The sequence below is a fragment of the Talpa occidentalis genome, unplaced genomic scaffold, assembly GCF_014898055.3.
Source record: "Talpa occidentalis isolate TD23 unplaced genomic scaffold, MPIMG_talOcc4v2.1 talOcc4.4, whole genome shotgun sequence".
Taxonomy (NCBI): Eukaryota; Metazoa; Chordata; class Mammalia; order Eulipotyphla; family Talpidae; genus Talpa; species Talpa occidentalis.
This window is the reverse complement of record NW_023604295.1, coordinates 135,313,239-135,333,386: the sequence shown is the minus strand read 5'-3', so window position 1 is coordinate 135,333,386 and position 20,148 is coordinate 135,313,239. Positions and strand designations below refer to the sequence as shown.

The 20,148-nt window shown below is 35.2% G+C and overlaps 1 long non-coding RNA gene across 1 annotated transcript in view; it reads left to right on the top strand.

Moving 5' to 3' along the window:
- Positions 1–18,115, top strand: part of LOC129146797 (uncharacterized) — a 46,900-nt gene extending 28,785 nt beyond the window's left edge. The window contains exon 3 of the long non-coding RNA XR_008554029.1: positions 18,003–18,115. This is a non-coding gene — a long non-coding RNA (uncharacterized LOC129146797). The remainder of the gene's footprint in view (positions 1–18,002) is intronic.
- Positions 18,116–20,148: the final 2,033 nt, after the last annotated feature.

The following is a 20,148-nucleotide window of genomic DNA, read 5'->3' as shown; positions in this document are numbered from 1 at the left end:
GATCCATGGATTCATTCCTCAGCTGTGCTATTCTGACATATATCATCTCTATTATCACATCTATTCCTATATACTTCCTTGTGTAAGTGTAGGATTTTTCTTCTCTAAATTAAAACACCTGCATGTCACTTTCTTCCTACTCCCAAATCACTGATACTCATTTCTGATGCATTTGCCCATTTTGTTATAATCCTTCATCACTTCCTATTTTGCATTTTTAACTATGGTTCATGTTCTAGTTACCCCATCACCTGTATCAATGTAATAGTCTCTCAGGAGAAAACTAACCTGCAAATGTAATTATATTTTTATATTGGGATAAAATTTTATTTCTTTTGTATATCCTGTTCTCCCTCTTTCACTGATGTTATTTAATATAAGTTATACATTTGATCTCTTAAAAGTGTATCTAATCTATGTTTAATTAAAACAGGCCAGTAGACCATAGACAGGAAGTCCTGCAATGCTTTAGTTCCATTAATATTCAGGAGAGTGAAATGAGGTCAGTCAACATGAGGCCATACTGATGAGATCTCAACTTGACTCTCTCACAGAGACAAAGCTGTGTGGGTGTCAGGTGAAATCACTTCCTAGTGATTCTCACAGAGCACTGAACAGAGGGAAATGAAAGGATCCTCAACCAAGGACTCTACCAGGAATGAATTATTCATTGTACATACTGATTAATTTATGATTATTATAAATCACAGGTACATGTCCTCATGGTAACATTTGTTTGGTGTGATGATCTGCAAGATGGAACTCCTTTCACTTGTGTGTTAATAACTGCCCTTGATTAAGTGAACATTAGTTTTTATGAGGTAAAGGAAGTGAATATGATCAGAGGTAAGCTACTAAAATACTAAGCAGGTTTTCTTTTAAAGATAAATACAAAGTTATTTGGAGCACTAAGACTAAACCAGATTCATTCCTTCAAACATTGTTACTGAATATAAATGATATTTTATATTTTATGTCTAATTTTAAAAATTGTAACAGAAGTATGTAACACAATATTATAGCTAATTGTAATGGGAAGCTTATTTTATAAAACATAATATTTTGTCTAAATGTTCTAGTTGAACTTATTATCACATTAGGTGCCCATGCAATACTGGGTGACAGAACCTGCATGCAAATTCTATGTGGTATGGATGGCTGGACCAGAACTGATTAGTAAAGGGTAGCAGACATTTTTAAGGAAATGGACATACAGTCACTGCTACATATTGACAAAGTCCACAAAAAAAAAAAAAATCTATCATTTTATCAGTGCCTTAGAGAAGTTCTTTCCTATATTTAGTTTGCTATGTTTGCCATTACAAAGTTCCATACCATGGGTGGTTTAAACAACCAAATGTATTTTCTCACAATTCTGAAAGCTCCAAGTGTGAAACCAATTTATCAGCAGGGTCCGAGGACTTTCTCCTTGGCTTGTGGATAACCTCTCCCGATGACTTTAAATGTTTTTCTCTGTATGTGTCTGTGTTCAAAATTACTCTCCTTATAAAGAAACCAGTCCTATTAGATTAGGGTCCACCCTAAGACCTCATTTTAACTTAATTACCTCTTTATAGGCTCTAAATCCAAATGCAGTCACAGTCTGAGGTACTGGGGTTTGAACTTTGACAGAGGAATTTTGAGGGACACAATATAAACCAATAACATACTCTTTACAAAAAGTCTTTCTTTTAATAACATTCTTCTCAAATTGAAAAGCATTTTCAATTTAGTTCAACTTGAGTCTACTTGCATGAAATGAACTATGCTAAACCATGAGATTGGAAAGTGAAAAAACAATTGGCTCAGCATTTAATGAGATTACTCTGAGTAAGAAAAATAGATGTGTGAATTACAAAGTCACATTAATTTGAAAATATATGTTCACGAGAGATAGAGACACTTTGAGAAGGGATTTATTACATTGAGAAGAAGCTTTTTAATAGGAAGACACCACATATAAGTAATATTTACTAGGTTTCTAAGAAATTTGCAATTTTCCTAGGCAGCTGAAGAAGAACATTGAAGGCTGGCTAAACAAACTCTACAAAAGGAAAAATAGAAAATGAATATCTCGAGTAAAATGTAATATCCTTAGCAGAGCAATGTGATTTGAGAAGTATCAATAAAGAAGACATAGGTGTCTAGGTGGAAAAAAAAATCCAAACAACAGAAGAAATATATTCTGTTGTTTGAGTTTCTAAAATTGTGGAACATGCAACTGATGGTAGGGGACTGAGACAATTTGGCAGGGGTCACACATATTCAGTTTGTTGACTGTGATGAGATATTATTTATTGAAGTAACATCAGTTTACAATATATGTGATATAGGGATATTGGATCTGCCTCTTCGGGCGCTGTTACCACATTGCATCTGACACTAAAAACACCCATAGTCTTCCACCATGGTCCACTGTGCTCCTTCTCCTCACTTTGTTATCTCCCTTCCCTCCCAACCCCCACCTCCTCTGGTAGTTTCAGTTCTACAGTTAGATTTCTAGGGTTTGTCTTTGATTTGGCTTTATTTGACCTTTTGCTTTATTTCTCTATAATACAAATATTAATGAAAGCATGTGGTTTTTATTTCCTTCTGACTTATTTTACTTAGCATAACCCTCTCCGATCCATCTGTGTTGCTGCAAATGACCAGAGTTTATCTTTTCTTATAGCTGAGTGATACTCCATTGTGTATGTGTACCACATCTTCCTAATCTACTTATCTGTTGTTCCCATAGCTTAGCTATTGTAAATAGAGCTACATTGAATATAGAAGTGTGTTTCCCTTCAAATTAATGGTTTTATAATCTTGGGGTAAATACCTAGAAGTAGAATCACTGGGCTGTATGAAGGATACATTTTTAGTCTTTTGAGACACCTCCATACTGTTTTTCACAGAGGTTGGACCAGTCCACATTCCCAAAAGTGTATGTGTTTCTTTTTCTCCACATCCTTGCCAACACTTGTGTCTGGTCCTTTTGCTATGGGCCATTCTCACAGGTCTGAGGTGAGAATTTTTATTCTCATTTTTATTTTTAGTTGCTTTCCCTGATATTAAGTGATGATAACATTTTTCATTTACCTGTTAGCCATATGTATGTCTTCCTTGGAGAATTGTCTATTTACCTCTTCTTCCTAGTTTTTGATTAGTTTATTTTCTTTTTATTGAGTTGTATGAGTTCTTTGTAGATCTTGGATATCAGCCCTTTGTTGGCTCTTTGTTCATAGATATTTTCTCCCATTCAGAGCCTTTTTGTTTTAGTGATAGTTTATTTTACTCTGCAGAAGTTTTTAGCTTTATGTAGTCCCAAGTATTATGTTCTCTTTTGTTTATGCTGTTGGAGAAAAATCCATAAAGACACCTCTGAAGTCTTTGTCATAGAGTATTTTGTATATGTTTTCTTCTATGTATTTTAAGGTTTCAGGTCTTATATCCAAGATGTCCATTTTCAGTCAGTTTGATCTGAGATATTGGTGTAGTGTCATTCTTTGGCATGTGGCTGTCCAGCTTTCCTAATACCATTTCTTGAAGAGGCTTTCTTTTCTACAATATACTTGGCTCCTTTCTTGTAGGTAAACTATCCATATAACCATGGGTTTATTTCTGGGCTTTCAATTCTATCCATTAGAGGGTGACTATCTTTTTGTTCTAGTACCATACTATTTTGACTAATATATCCTTGCAGTGTAGATTGAAGTCTAGAAGTGTGATACTACCATTCTTCTTCTATTTTTGTCAGGATTACTTTGGTTTTCCAGGGTCTTTTGCATTTCCATATGAACTTCAGTACTGTTTTGTCTATATCTTTGAAGAATGCCATTGAAAATTTCACAGGGATCAATTGTGGGATAACTGCTACTTCCTGGGTCATTTAAGCTTCTGGTAAACCTTCTCTAATACTCAAACATCATGATTGTGAAGTGGTCAGTATTCTTCAGAAATATGTTATCAAATAATTATGAATTTTGACTTACCTTAAGAAACTCCAGTGAAAGTTTATTACATCTAAAAGCTATTAAAGTTACCATAATTACTTTGCCTGTCATGATTAAGTGCCACCATTGGCCTTTGCCATTTCTGATGGTTATCTGTTGTATGTTATAATGTAATAGCCTTCAAGGAATAACACTTTCTGTATCCAAATCCTTTCTAGGTTCTTCCACAATGACTCTGGGTTTAATCATCCAGCTCTTGCTGGCCATTATTATACTAAAATATATGACAAGGAGAGACTTGAAAATCTCTTGTGTTAGGGTGGCTAGAATTGGGACTATAACAAAAATCCAAGATATATGGCATAGTCTGTGGAACTAGGCAGTGGTGAAGGCTACAAAGGCACAAAGAAATTGTTGGTGAAGTTGGAAAAAATGGAGAATAAGCAGTCTGTGTTGGAAAAGTTATAAGGAAACTATTATTGGTGGCTGGAAAAAATATCTTATGTAGTTTATTTTTTTTAAAGATTTATTTTTATTTAATTTATTTATACAAGCACTGGGTATAGTCAGAAGCGCGGGAGGGTGAGAGAATTCACCAGAGCCAGAGCAGGGAGCAGAGCAGGCAGAAGGACCGAAGTACACTGCTGAGGGGAGCAGCGGGCGGCAGGAGAGGTCTGCGCGCCATGTGGGACCCTCCTCCGGTGGCCGGGGAGCAGCCGGGGATTGAACCTGCGCCTCAGAGGCTGCGGGCAGCTTTGCAACCCAGCACTCAACCGCTGCGCCACTGGGGAGGCCCAAAAATATCTTATGTCATTTAAAAAAAATTGTCCACTCACATAAATACAGTATTATTGATAGCCATTACTAATTTAAACAGTAACCAGTGTTTCGAGAGTTCATAAACTACTTCAATTACTTACTAAAAATACTTCTTTGTTTTCAATTTGTGTTGGTTACATTTATTTATTTTTTTAAAGATTTATTTATTTATTTGTTTGTTTATGCAAGCACTGGGTACAGTCAGAAGTGCGGGAGGGTGAGAGAACTCACCAGACCCAGAGCGGGGAGCAGAGCAGGCAGAAGGACCGAAGTACACTGCTGAGGGGAGCAGCGGGCGGCAGGAGAGGTCTGCGTGCCATGTGGGACCCTCCTCTGGTGGCCGGGGAGCAGCCGGGGATCGAACCGGCGCAACAGAGGCTGCAGGCAGCTTCGCAACCCAGCACTCAATTGCTGCACCACCGGGGACGCCCTGTGTTGGTTACATTTAATGTTTGAGCTGTGATTTGTTCAATCAAAGATTCTGATTCATTGTTATGTTCTGTAAAAAATCAATCAGATCTTTATCAACATCAGAAGCATTACAATTAAACCCCTCGGGCCTCCCCTGGTGGCGCAGCGGTTGAGCGTTGGGCTGCAAGGCTGTCCGCAGCCTCTGCAGCACCGGTTCGTTCCCCAGCTACCCGCGAGGGTCCCACAAAAAAAAAAATAAATAAATAAACCCCTCATTTTTGTTCTCCTGTAGTGATTGGGACTTAGGTGATTTTTTATCTTCAGGGACTGGCAGCTTCAGTAAATACAAAGCAGTGTGACAGTCATCTATTGTAGAGTGTCAGATGATCCTCGATAAAGTGGAGACAGTAATGGTGGCTAAGGAAAAGTTCTGGAACACACTTTCTTTATTAACTGGGAACAGCCCTCTTAATCTTCCTGCCTGAGCAAACAGGAGCAAAAAGTCCTTGTCAAATCTCAGATAATGTCACGCCAAGAGGTACCAAAGTGGCATTAATTATTTTGAATTAAATAAACAATCTGAATGAATGATAACCCCAAACCTTCCTTTCTCCTAAAAGCTGAAATCTTCTCTAACCCTTCTCTTTTCTGTTCCTTTGAAAGCAGGAAATAGCTACTTATATAAAAGGTACGCTTTCTACTCAGAGATGGAGAAACAACTTTATCATCAGGGACAGGGATAGGAAACTGTAAACAAGCTCAGCTCAGTTCACTAATTATTTGCCCAAACCAAAACTTGAGAATGTATTTGTCCTGTCTGTTCTTCACAGATTTATTGCTACTTTGTCTAAAAGCTGTGTATGACTGTTGGGTCATTCACTAGATTCCGGAAATTAAATTTTTCTTTTCTCTTACTAATCTCTCCTGTCAATTTAGCATGGGGTCAGCTGAAGGAACCAAAGGAGGTGAGCATGTTCCTGACCTATGATTTCTTTCAGAGGTTCTAGTCTCTTGTGAAAGAATTTAACAAGGAGGCAGGACAGATTACATCCACACAAGATTTTATTAGACTTGTGCACAAAAGGAGACACTGTCAAAAAGAAAAGTTTCAGGCTGGCTTCCCAAAGAGAATCAGAAAAGGATTTTTTTTAAAGGGGATTATTTTGCTGGGATATTGGCAGAATTCTCCAATCATGGATTTCCATGTTGTACAAATCCTCCAATCCTGGGTAGTTGTGGGTGGGCAGCAAGGACTGTGTCAATTTTTGTTTTCCTGCACCTGTGCATTTCAAGCACTGCTGGTGGGATGTGCATTTTTCCATCCAAGATGGCAGAAAGCTCACTACCGCCACACCACAAGGGTCATATGGCATTACCTTGGGGCCTACTATGCATTGACTATCCCTCCCAGGGAATTGTGCTATAATGGGAGATGGAAGGTGTAGTTGAATGTATTTCAAGCTATTTAAAGGGGATTTGTGACCTGCTCTCCTATGCTATCTCAAGAGGGAGATGTTCCAAAAACTTCCTGCATACCTTTATTTATTTTTTTTTAATATTAAATTTTATTTTTATATTCCCCCATACAATTGCAGACGCCCCATTCTGACCCCAATCCTTCCCCTCCCGCCCCCCACCCCCCAAAAAGTGTCTCTGGTTCATAGTTTTTTGTTGATTTTGATTTTCACTTTCTTATATTCATTTTCCTGGTCCCTTATTTAAGTTTTCTAGATTCCTGCTATGAGTGAGACCATCCGGTATTTTTCTTTTTCTTTTTGGCTTATTTCGCTGAGCATGATCCCTTCCAGTGCCATCCATGTTGCTGCAAATTGCATGTGTTTATCTTTTTTGAATGCTGAGTAATATTCCATGGTATATATGTACCACATCTTCTTGATCCAGTCATCTATTTTTGGGCATTTGGGTTAAACAAAAAAAATCAAATATTTGGGAATAAATCTAACAAAAGAGGTAAAGGACCTATACAAAGAAAACTATAAAACACTGTTAAAAGAAATAGAAGAAGACACAAAGAAATGGAAAGACATCCCCTGCTCATGGATTGGAAGAATAAACGTTATTAAAATGGCCATCCTACCAAAAGCAATATACAGATTCAATGCTATTCCAATCAAAATCTCAATGGCATTCTTCAAAGAAATAGAACAATTATTGATGAAATTCATATGGAATCACCAAAAACCCCGAATAGCCAAAGCTCTACTGAAAAAAAAAGAAGGAAATGGAGGCATCACACTCCCAGACTTCAAACTATACTACAAAGCCATAATCATCAAAACTGCATGGTATTGGAACAAGAACAGACATACAGACCAATGGAATCGAATAGAAAATCCAGAAATAAACCCACAGATTTATGGTCAACTAATCTTTGACAAAGGAGCATACCTTTATTTTGCAGCTTCCCCTTGTTTACCAAAGGAGAATAATAAGATTGTTAGGTTCAGCATTCATGTGGGTAATTATGACAGTATAGAACTAGAAACTAGTTCTCTAGTTTCCTTTACAATGACCATTATGCTAATCGCACTGGATACTTTCTAACCTGAGTTTATTTAACCAGTATTCCTATTTACTTGTTCCCTTTCATGTTCATTAAAGAAAAACTTCAATAAATGGGAAATCATTTGATATAAAAATGGACAGATTTTAAAAAGGAAAATCTTACAAGCACAAATGTCAGCCAGCAAAAAAAAGATTGAATGTATCTTTACTAATAACAGATACTTTTTCAACTACAAGGCAAACATGCATAATACAAAGTAAAGCAGACCTGTTGACACCTTGTACTGGAAGAGACTCCTTGAACCTCACTGTTCCATCACCATGACTTCCTGAATGAAGACAGTGGGGTGACTGTAAGAAAGCTGTAATTCTGCCCCATCCCCTGACTTCATGATCAGTGCATTTTTAAAGATTTTCTAACAATCACTACAGTTGTTGCCACCTGGATTCTCAATAATCTCAATACTATCTCATAGTTTGGGATAATACTGCTTCTACTCTGGGATTGTTTTGTAAACGTAGTTTCAAAATGTATGCTGAGCTCGTTGGTACATGAACTTCAGAGACTTTTATCAATATTGCACTCTCCTTAGAAGTCAACTGACACTATACATCATTTTTTTCATAGATTCTTTGGGTATTTAATATCCCCACAGACACAGACTCTAAAGACAGAAATTGTGGTACATAATTTTCAAAGTGATAGAGCATTGCCAGTACTAAAGATAATCACAAACACTCTCAACACTAAGTGCAGGGGACTATTTTCAGTGTTTTGTATGCCTTAACTCAAGAGTACAATTATCATTATCATTACCATTTTGCAGATAAGAAATATGAGAAACACAGCAGTAAAATTTTTTCTTAAATGCTAATAAGAACAGAGCTGGTACTTAAATTCAGGCAATTTGATTCCAAACTTATGTTTTTAATCACTGCATTGAAGTATTAAATTAGAGGTTCAATATTCTGGTCTGAGTGATTAATAAGTTGACCACTGGTTTATTCTTTTTGTTTAAATCTCCAGACATTGGTTCTAGCAATACAGTCACTATCACAATGCTGTTCACAGTATGCCAATTTCTTTCAAATGGCACAAACCAGTATTATGAGAATGACAGGACTTTATAGAAACACATTCTTAATGATAATATCTATCATTTATTGTGAGCCTCATATACATATTTTACTTTTATATTCATGTGTATCTCTTGACCCTCACAGTAACCTTGAGAACTACTTACTGTTAACTTAAAACTGAAGTATGTGAAGCTTTTAGAAGCTCATTGACTTGATCACAATATACACAAAATAAGTAAAATGTTTACAAGTAAATATATAACATCCATATATGTGTCTTACAGTTGCAGGCACTCAGAGTGTTTGTAAGAAAACTAGGTCATAGGGTTTTTATTTGGCTTAGCCATCTTGCCTACTCTGATGTTAATATACATGTTTTCTAGCTACCATTGTGTCATGCTTACATTTTAGTGCCTTCCTATATTACTTTCTCCTTATATGAACCTGAATTATCTGGCTTGGACTGTGTTGAATGTGATTCTGTAGATTTCAGATAACTCTCTTCTGACCCATTGTGTTCCCAGGGAAAAATCTCTTTCATTATGTGCTGATGAAATAGAAAATGAGGATTTGTTCTTTCACGTAAGAGATTCAATATGTAAGTTGAGATATGAAATGAGAGAAGCTTTAATCCATCTTGTCTTGGGTTTTCCAAGCTTATTTCCCACTCAAATTATGTAAACACACACGGAGAGAGTACCCAGGGATTCCAAATTGTTAAGGGGCTCCATGTTCTAAAAGGGTTTCACCATCCACACACCCTAAGACAAACAACACAGACTCTTAGTGTGAAAAATCTTTAATTGGTGTGCAGAGTAAGAAAAGAATGGATCTTGAGTAGCATTTCAGATTAAAGGCCAACCTAATCCCAAATACCCATCCCTTTGTGGGCAAATGCTCAGCCAAACAGGACAGGCCCAAAAATGGGTGGCTGAGGTCTGAAAGCTTGCCACAGTCAAAGGCACCATTTGAGAGAGAGGACACCATAGAGAGCTAGGACAAAGAGACATGAAATTCAAAAAGTGCTATTTAATCCACCATGAGGTCAAGATAATGGCTAACATTGTCTTTGCCAAGGACCAGGGCCAGTGTCCCTATGTGTCTTTTAACCCTGTGTCTGTTCTCCACATGTGTCTCTCTTTCTCATTTGTTGTACCTCCATTTATATAGCCACCTTGCACCTACCCAGCTACCTGGCAGGCTAGGATTTGTAATCCAAGAAAACCGAATGTAAATGGGAACAGAGGAAAATGGCACCCTTTCACTTCAACTGGATGCCCCTCCTGTTTCACAGATAATGCACTGAATGTATTCTGTAACAATTACAGTTTTGTCACCATATTTCTATGCTTTAATATTGTAGAGAAAGTAAAAACAAGCAAAGGAGAAAAAATATCCTCTGTCCTTATGAGTTTCATTAATTGGGACATGCAAATTAAATCAAACTGATAAAAAAGATATAAGAATAAGAAAATGGCTTATTTCACAGACATGGAAGAAGCTCTGCAGAAAAGAAGTAAAAATGACAAAAAGTAGTTAGATTTAGGGATTTATAACAAAGAAAAATAAACTAGAGAATTAACTAGATGAAGAAATTGTGCTTCTACAGGCAGTAAGGTAAATATATGGAATTTCTATTTTTATTTCTTGACAAATCTTTTATTATAGATGGTATCCATAAAGGATGTTTTTGCTCTTCTTGATGAAAGCATCAATATAAAGTAATAAATATAATGAAGCATAACTATTTTTTCGGTAACAAGTCATTTTTTTTTAAATTCTAGAGTAACTCCCAATTTAAACTGAAATTCCTCAAACCATAACTTATTTCTTCTAAGTCAAATTATTTTATCTTAGTTTCTCTAAGAATTAAATACACTTCAACATTGGTTTTTAAGCAAAGAAATGTTCTTTCTCCCTTACAGCAAATTATTAGGAGCATTATTATTCTTGCTAATCCTCCCTGGTTTTTTTTTTTGTTTTTTTTTTTAAAGTCTGTCCCATGTCCTCCATAGAGTAGGGCCAGATAAGTTCCAGCAAAAAGAAAGTAATCTGCCTGTTCTGCTCCCCACTCTGGCTCTGGTGAATTCTCTCGCCCTCCCGCACTTCTGACTGTACCCAGTGCTTGTATAAATAAATAAATCTTAAAATAAATAAATTAAATAAAATCTTAAGTTTTAAAACTCTCTATTTAAAAAATAAATATTTCTGCCCAATTATTTTTGTTTCCTTAATCACCTTATACTTTCTCTACATGCTAATATAGTTGTTTAAATGTTTCATAGCTTTATTTTGTGTTTATATGTAGACTTCCTATATATTTTAAAGTTCTCAAGTAGAGAGATGTGTCATCTCATTCTATTGCAATTCCAATATGGGTAAACACTGAGGAAAATATTTATCAAAGCCTAATTTCTTCTTATTGAGAATAATGTGAATAAATTTATTACTCGTGAAACACTTGACATTATATTCAATCAAGTATATTAACTTTTGAATAACCAAGAAATAGTCTAACCCCAGAAACTGCTTGGTCAGCTCTTTTCATTTACATTTAAGCCTTTGCCATCTAAAATCCTACCACATTTTTCTTTGTTATCTTAAGGCACTATGTCTACAAATTTAAAATCTAAATCTTTTCATGCCATATATATGATCACTTTCCTTACTCTTTACCTTAGAGTCAACTGAAAGCTCCCAGCAGAGCACATGAGGGTAGCCTTACTTGTTTTATAACTATTACAAAGTATAGTCTAAAACCAAAATAAGAGCTTAAGTTTTATGTTTTTGGTTATTTTTAAGTTTATGTTTAGATGAAGTATTTTTTTTTCTTACATTGCTGCTAATTTGGGGGCAATATTTTATTTCTTTCCTCAATTGTAGTCCTAATGTTCTCCCACCACCATAGCCCCCATGAGCCATCACAGTAGTCCCTTGTGCTCTTCTGTCCCCTGTTTTGACCCCACCCTTACCTCTCCCTGCTGAATGCCTCATCTCTATGGTCAGCTTGCAAGTTTTGTCTCTTTCCATGACCCTTTGCTTGGTTTGTCTATATTCTTCATATAAGTGAAGCCATCCAATATTTACCTTTTACCTTTCAACTTACTTCATTTAGCATAATTCCTTCCAGCTCCATGTTGCCACAGATTTATCTCTTTTTATCACTGTGTAGTATTCTACTGTATATATATCTATATATACCACATCTTTATACATTCATCTGTTTTGGGGCATTTAGGTTATTACCATATCTTGGCTACTGTAAGTTGTACTGTAATAAACTGGATATAAAACCAGAAACCATAAAATATATAAAAGGAAACATGGGTAACTTAGGGAACACACTCTATGACTTAAACTTTAGAAACATCTTTGAGGACTCACCTCCAAAAGAAAAAAAAAAAGGAGATTATAAAGAGCTGGAACTGAATCAAACTAAAAAGCTATATCAAACCTAAAACTACAGCCAAAATTAAGTGACATCCCATTGAATGGGAAAAAATGTTTGTACACCATACATCTGAAAAGGGACCTGATACCAAAGATGTGCAAAGAGCTTAAATTTTATTTATTTTTTTGCCAGACATGTTTATAAAGAGGTCTTGCTACAAATCTTAAATATAAGACTTATGTTTTAATTATAAAGTCACAACCAATACATTTATATAACAACTTTCATTACTAAATAGATGATATGCTACCTGTTCTCAGTGAGAGTATATAAAGAAGTATAAAAAATGAAATATAATGAGAAATGTTTGAAAAAAAGAAAGAGAAGCTAGACCTTCTGCTTGGTCATGGTATTTTCCATTTAGCCCTCTTCAAAGACATGCAAATTGAAAATATGTAATATCCCTTATTCTCTAGGGACATATCAGTCAGTCATATTTCTTTAAAATCCTTTTATAAAGTAAATATTTTATTATTAATCTTGGCTTCACAATTTCCAAGAGATTAACAGATTGCTATGAACTATATGCCAGTCTCAACATATGCTACATTAATCTACATATTGATGGGTAATTAAAAGTGGAAGAACCTGAGGACACCAGAATTTTTTCAAAGATATAGCCAGATTTCAAAAGAGACAGGCTTCTCACAGAATGAGGAATACGCCCAAAAGCAGCTCATTGTAGCAAGCAGTGTAGTAATGCAGTGTTACCTTTATAAGTTAGTGACAATGGCAAATGACTAACTGCTGGGACTAATGTTTTTGTATGCTAGATTTTGATGTTCCAGTGATATCAATGATGAATATGTAGTCTGGTCCAATTTTTTATATGACAACAACCTCAGTATTCCTGATATAAGAATAGATATAAAGGAATCACCAGAGACATGTTGGGAATGTAAAAACTGTATCAGATTTTTTTTTCTTTTCAAAATTAAAGGCTTAAATAATCAACTGCTCATGCTTTTCACTACAAGCAAAAGTAGCTTAATGTTTGTATATTTAAAGATAATCAAATTAATGAAAACTTGATCTGGGTTACATTTTCATCCAATTCAGTCTCTCATTTTTGAATGGCCCCAGGATAGAGATTTAGGTATGAAAATAGGGTAGCCTTGAGCTTTCACAGGCCACAAGCCCTTGTCTCCCTTCTCTCTTCCAAGCTCTCTGAAGTTGAGGGATCAGCTACTAGAAAAATGAGTCTCCCCACATCAAGCTGAAATGCCTCAATGGCTTCAACAGTGTTCTCTTTCACTGTCAATGCCCTGTGGTTTTATTTGCGATGACAGGGACTTTTCCAGATTGCCCTACCTTTTTCTTCTTATTTTGCAGCCTCTTTCTCATCCTCCCTTTATTCAAGGTCAGAAAATGTCAGTGGATCAGCAGTAGAAAGAGAATAGCTTTTTAAAGTACTTTTAAATTTTTAAGCTGAATGGTTGGTACTAGCTGGGCTTGTTCGAGAGATGTGCTTGAAAGCTCTTCTCTCTGCACTGTTGTGTCTGTAATGTCCTGTAACCTTTCTCTCCCTTGTCCTCCCAGTAATTACTGAGGCTTCACCTCCTGTCTTGGTTTCTGCAGGGACAACTGAAAATTTTACATGCAGACCACCTCCAATTACAGAACTCAATTTTCTTTTGTTAGTGACTCTCCTTGGGTGGTCCTATCATAGCCCTTCTCCTTAGGGCTTTCGCCTTTGTTTTTTTCTTTGTAACAACACTTTTTACAAGGGTTGTGTTGCCAGTGGTCTATAAAATTTCTTTCTGATTGCTCTGCTCTGTTGTGCTAATTTGTCACTCTCCTCCCTTTTGTAATAGACTACTGTGGTCCTGTTTTTCAATTAGAATTTCCTGATTAATTCTTCATGATTTAGAGCATCTTTATCTCTTCAAGGAATCTGATTCAGTTAACCTATAGTAACCTCAATTTTGTACACAACATAAGTAATGTTTTCTTTACTTCTACCTTTTAATACAGTCATGCTTAGATGATCTTTCTCTGGTAACCTTTGGGGAACTTTAAAGGAAGATCTAGGTAAAACATTGTAAGAGCAGAAAGCTAATTGGAATCTCAATAAAAAATTAATTGCCACATCCTACAACAATAAAGAGGTCAAACAAATCTCAGATGTATTTTGCAAGCAATACATTTGCATTAGAAAAGATCAATAGAAGGTAATATAACAAATTAATTTAGAAAGGTTAAATTGGTTTGTTAACCCTTATATTTCCATTAGGGCTACTACTACTGATAGAACTAAAACTGGTTCTGCCATAAAAAAGTGTCTTATTCTTGCTGTGTTCTGAACAGTTTCCTATTTCCTGCGATAGATATGGGTATATTAAGCTAAAAAATACTTTCTCTGAAATTTTTATGCAACTAGAGTCAGTGGTTTCATAGAGGAACCTTTTCTACGTGTGTGTGTGTGTTTGTGTGTACTTGTGTTGTTATTGTCAACATTTGTGGACACAAATGATATATTTTACTCCAGTAAATAATAACAAACCTTCATACACATTTCTTTTTTCCTCTATTCATCACTTTTGGGGCACCAATATTGCAAGAGCCCATTAAAAATAATCCAGGCTGTTTATTTGCCAGGATAACACCACAGTAAAAGTAAAAATGATATTACAGACATACTGCATAACAACTCCCTTCACATGACTTTTCTGAATTTGTTCAGCATCCTTGTGTTGGCTTCCAGAATAATTACAGTATCTTTTCCCATTTCTTTCCAACAAAACCAAACTTTCCTATATACCACATATTCCCAGGGACCACAGTGTGATTGGGAGCTATTATATTGTCGATTCTGAATTCCATCTGGTTTGTAAATAAAAGTATTCGCTATAAAATAGTTTTTATAATCAGCAGCTTTCACCCATCATTAGGTAATAACACCAAACACCTATCTCCTTTAATATCCCCTAGGGATTTTTTTATCTTTGTCCAGTCGCAACCAATTGGCCCTTTGGTAAAATAAATTTTATTTTCATACAGGGGACATTAAAACCAAAATGTCCAGTGACAACCTGCAATGATTTTGGTTTACCACTGGCTTCCCGTGATTGCTCGTTCTTAGATTGACTCCAAAACTCCTGTCAACTTTCAATGTAGGCCATCCCAGAGTGATTGGAATATTCAATGATATTTCAGGGTGAGATTATAAGCCTTTCTCAGCATGCTGACAGATATGATTCTCCATTAAAGTCATTACCCTATTAATCCATTGACTTGGATATATGTTGTCCCTCCAGACCAATTTCCAGCTGTGTCTTGTCATTATGTTGTCATTATGAGAATTTTCAATTCTTTTACATCAGGATGAAAAGCTTAAAGTAGCCATTCCGTACCTTTAGACTAGCTCCTAACATGGCCCTGTCACTGTGGGACAGAGAGGATCAAACCATCACATATGCCATTGCACAGAAATGGGTTTCATACCTTTGGAAAAAACATTGTGCACTGAAAATAGTGTACGTTCCATGATGTCACTTGAGTATATTCTAACCCCAGTTCTACCTTAGAGGGCCATAGTCATCCTATACATGCTTTTCGCAATCTGTGGAGTAGAGTTAATTGTTTTTGGTTACTTAACCATACCCAAATCTATCTTTTTTGAGACTATAATTTCATTTCTACTGTCTCTAAATAAATTATATTTTCTTTCACAGACTAGTAGCGACAGTCTGGACAGGCACTTCCTTCTGGTTCTCTTCCTGTTGAGGGTGCTGTCTCGGCAATGATCCATCACTATCCATGACTATTCCAAGCACACAGTCACTGTTGTTCATCGCTTCATCTCTGTCTAACTTATTGGAAAGATTTCCTTCAGATTATCTGAAAATTAACCAGAAAAACAAATATGGCTTATGAACTGTTATTATTAATCAGAATAACAAATGTGGCTTATGATAGACAGTTGTACCTGACCTGTACCTGTTACATTCTCAGAGGGTGCTTTGTGTCTCATTTACTCAAAATTATTGAGATGAATACCATAGATGTCATTTAGCAACAGCCTATTTTCCATTCTCCAGGAAGAACATTTCCAGAATTTTTTCCCAGCATTGGTTATTTCTTAAGTACCAGATCTGAGACAGATAGGAGTACTAATATAGTGCTTGGTGTCCTTGGTGGAAATGGGATTATTTCTCCCCTCGGTGGTTGTAATGGACTTCTAAGGGCCTCTTTTCCCTGTGCTATGATCTTCTGCTTTTTCCACTTACTGTTTCATTTTTCTACCCTTCTGTAGTTGTACATTCCAGCTTAGCAGAAATACTGTTTACCACAAAGATGATAATAACAAACTAGCTCACACTTCTCTCCAGTCCCACTTCAAGACAGATATAATAAGTTTTGGAAAAGAGTAGATTTTCTTTCCCACTGAGTAATGTTGCTATATTGAGAGCTAGTTGAATTTAGCTACAGAAGACGAGGTTAAAATGATGCCTACAGGACCCTTTTGAATATACTTTTTCAAAGTCAGTTGTTAAATTATGATTTGTAGGCACCTGTATCCGTGTCTTATAAACATGTAAATTTAAATTTAAGACTAGCACAGAGGATCAGGCAAAATAAAAAAAAATGCCTGAGGTGATGAAAGGAAGGAGTTTAAGCATCTGGTTTGTGATTTATTCACCCACCTTACTGGAGGATATACAGTATCCCGTGGCAAAAAGGATAGAAAAGCATGCACCTGAGCACTTGTTGCTAGGACTTCCACTTAAATAGACCTGTAATATTCCTCAGGTCAAAGAGGTCTTATCTACAATATGTTTTTAAATAAGTATTCTTTTTAAAGGTTAATTGTAGTAAATAAGCAAAGAATCTATGAATCCTGAATCTCTAGAAAATAACACATGAATAAACAACATTCATATTAAAATATATGTATATTGAGATATTTTATGTTTAACTGAATGTTTAACTGAAACATTCCTGAGAAACTCATCAATTCTTACATTTAGAGTTCATGTATTCTTCTGAGGTAGGAGATAATAGATCTGATGTGACTATGTAGGACTTAAAGACCCATCTGAGATATCATAGATTACTCTGGTTTGTCTTATTTACTGCATTGCTTATCCTTGAAATTAGTAATAAGATTTGTAACAACTGGTATTAGTCACTGAATTTGCTGTTTCAAAATATTGAAATATAATTTTATCTATTTAACTAATAAATGAGTAATAATTTCTATGTGAAAGAAGGGCCAAATGAACAGTAGAACGAGTTCAAATAAGAACATCTTAAGGAACTTCTATATAATAGTAATTATTACTTTAATTATTGGCCTCTCAGAAAACACATGATTCTGTATTAGATGTTATATTATTTTTTGAGCTATGTGTCATTTTCAACGTAAATCCAAAGATGACATTTTTAGAATGTTCAGATTCATTTAACAGTCTTGTTACATACTTTGAAATGAAACTGAATATTTCAATTAAAAATACTTATAGAGTATGAATAAAGTTTATGTTATGTTCTTGTGCTGTATTCTGTGTTATGTTCAAAATACATTACCCATACACCTTTCATTGGGTAAATTTGGTAAGGATATTTCAGAAACAAATGAATTGACAATGGATTGTAACTTGCCCTCAGTTCAAATTCTCACTCTGAATTGGAAAGATAAATGGTAAAGAAGCAAACTTACCTTAATTTATTTGTTTCCTATAGCATTGTTCTGCAAGGTTTATGGAGAGTAATAAACTTGTAGGTAATAAACATGTAGGTATTATGGAGAGTAATAAACTTCTTTCACCTTCATTTAGAAAACACCAATTCTGGACTTAGTTCATTTGTGCACTGAAAGCTGGAACTTCAGAAGAAACACTTTCTGGTTTAATTTAACACAACCACATGTGTATTCCTCAGCTGAATTTCATAAGAGCAAAGTAAGTATTGTCCTTAGAAAATATTTTTTTCATAAAAAAGTAATGTTAAAAAAAATCCACCAAATTGAATTTTTTCAGAAGTAATCTCTTAGAAACTTCATAGGTGTATATATAAAATGTCTGTAACTTCTATCAAGTTTATTTTCTGAAAATGATATTAGTCTTTTCATTATTTGAAAACAGGGTGGCAGTTGATGTAGATGATCTATTTACAGTTTGGGAAACAAAACAAAATAAAATAAGGATGAAATGGACAAGATGTTTAATGATACATTTGTCATGTTTAAGTATGTTTCACAATACCTTTGAATATATGAGAATTCTCCTACAGTTAGTTCTGCAAGGCTAAACAGTAAGATGGTCCTAATCACTATACTGTCACCTGGCATTTGGGAACGTGATAAGAAAGTAAATTTAACACAATGAATTCTTCCACAATAAATAATTACCAATCAACAGATTACCATTTTATGCCTACTCAGCTCACTTTGTTCTTCCCATAGACAGGTCAAAATCAAACAAAGGGTGGAAGTATTTTAGAATTCCAATCAAATGTAAGAGCCTTGTGCTTTTGTTAAGCTAGTATCAGATTTCAAGTCAGGAGAGTGCAATTCAAGAGGCAGGAAAGCTGAAGGGTACATTGAGTTATCTTGTCAAGGTCAGTCTTCAAAAACAAAAGCAATATGCCTGAATACATGATTGCATTGATTTATTCATTCATTCACAAAAGGTATATTGACAATCTATTCTGTACTGCCTCTGGGGATATAACTTGAAAAAATAGTTTCTTGACTAAAGGATTTTATGAAATTTTTGAGAGAAACATTCAGCTGTAGGAATCCAACTTTATTTTGATAAAAGAGAAAGACAATTGCAAAATGCAAATATATTGCCTATCACTCTTCTCATGAGAATTTTGTGTGGTTTTGAGAAATATTTTATTCCATGGGGCCTCCCTGGTGGCACAGCGGGTTGAGCACGGTGCCGTGAAGTCTTCCACAGCCTCTGCAGCACGGGTTTGATTCCCAGCTGGCCAGAGAGTTACCCACATGGCACGGCAGACCTCTCCTGACTTGCCTGCTACTCCCCTTGGTCTGTCTGCCTATTCTTCTCCCAACTCTGTCTCTGGTGAATCCTCTCACCCTCCTGCACCTCTGGCCTGTGCCCCAGCTATTGTATAAATAAAAAATAAATCTTTTTAAAAAAAAAGAAATATTTTATTCCATGAAAGTATTTTTATTTATGTTCACTTTTAGGGGGTTTATTAGTGTTTTTTGAAGTAAATTGATAAAAATTTTATAGCTAAAATTTATAAAAATTATATCAAAAGATATAAACTACATTAACAAAACCTATGGAGACCTCAGTAAATATTAAGAACTTAAAGGATTACTTCAACTCAAAAGTTTGATAATAATGGTTCTTTCTTAGGGAATATTAAAATTACCCATTAGTATGTTAAATAATAGTGGTGTGAGAGGGCCTCTTTGTTCCTTTCCTTGTCTTAAAGATAAACACTTCAATTTTTCACCATTAAATATAACATTAGTTATGGGGTTATCATATCTAGGTTTTATTGTATCCATGTATGTTCCATTTATACCTACTTTACTGAGAGTTTTTATTATAAATGGATGCTGAATCTTATCAAAGGCTTTTGTTCTGTCTATGGAGAAGATCACATATTTTATCCTTCATTTTGTTCATGCAGTGTGTCACATTGATGAATTTGCATATGGTATTTCATCCTTGCATCCCTGGTATAAATCTCACTTGATCATGGTTTATTATCTTGGTAATGTATTGTTTCATCTGATTTACTAATATTTTTTGAGGATTTTTGCATCAATGGTCATCAGAAGTATTGAACTGTAATTTATTTTTTTGTGTATGATATCTTTGTCTGGTTTTGTTATCACAGTAAAGCTGCCCTCATATAATTAATTAGAAATGGCCCCTTGTTTTCAGTTTTATGAAGATGTTGTGAAGTTGGATATTAGATCTTCACTGAATGTTTGGTAAA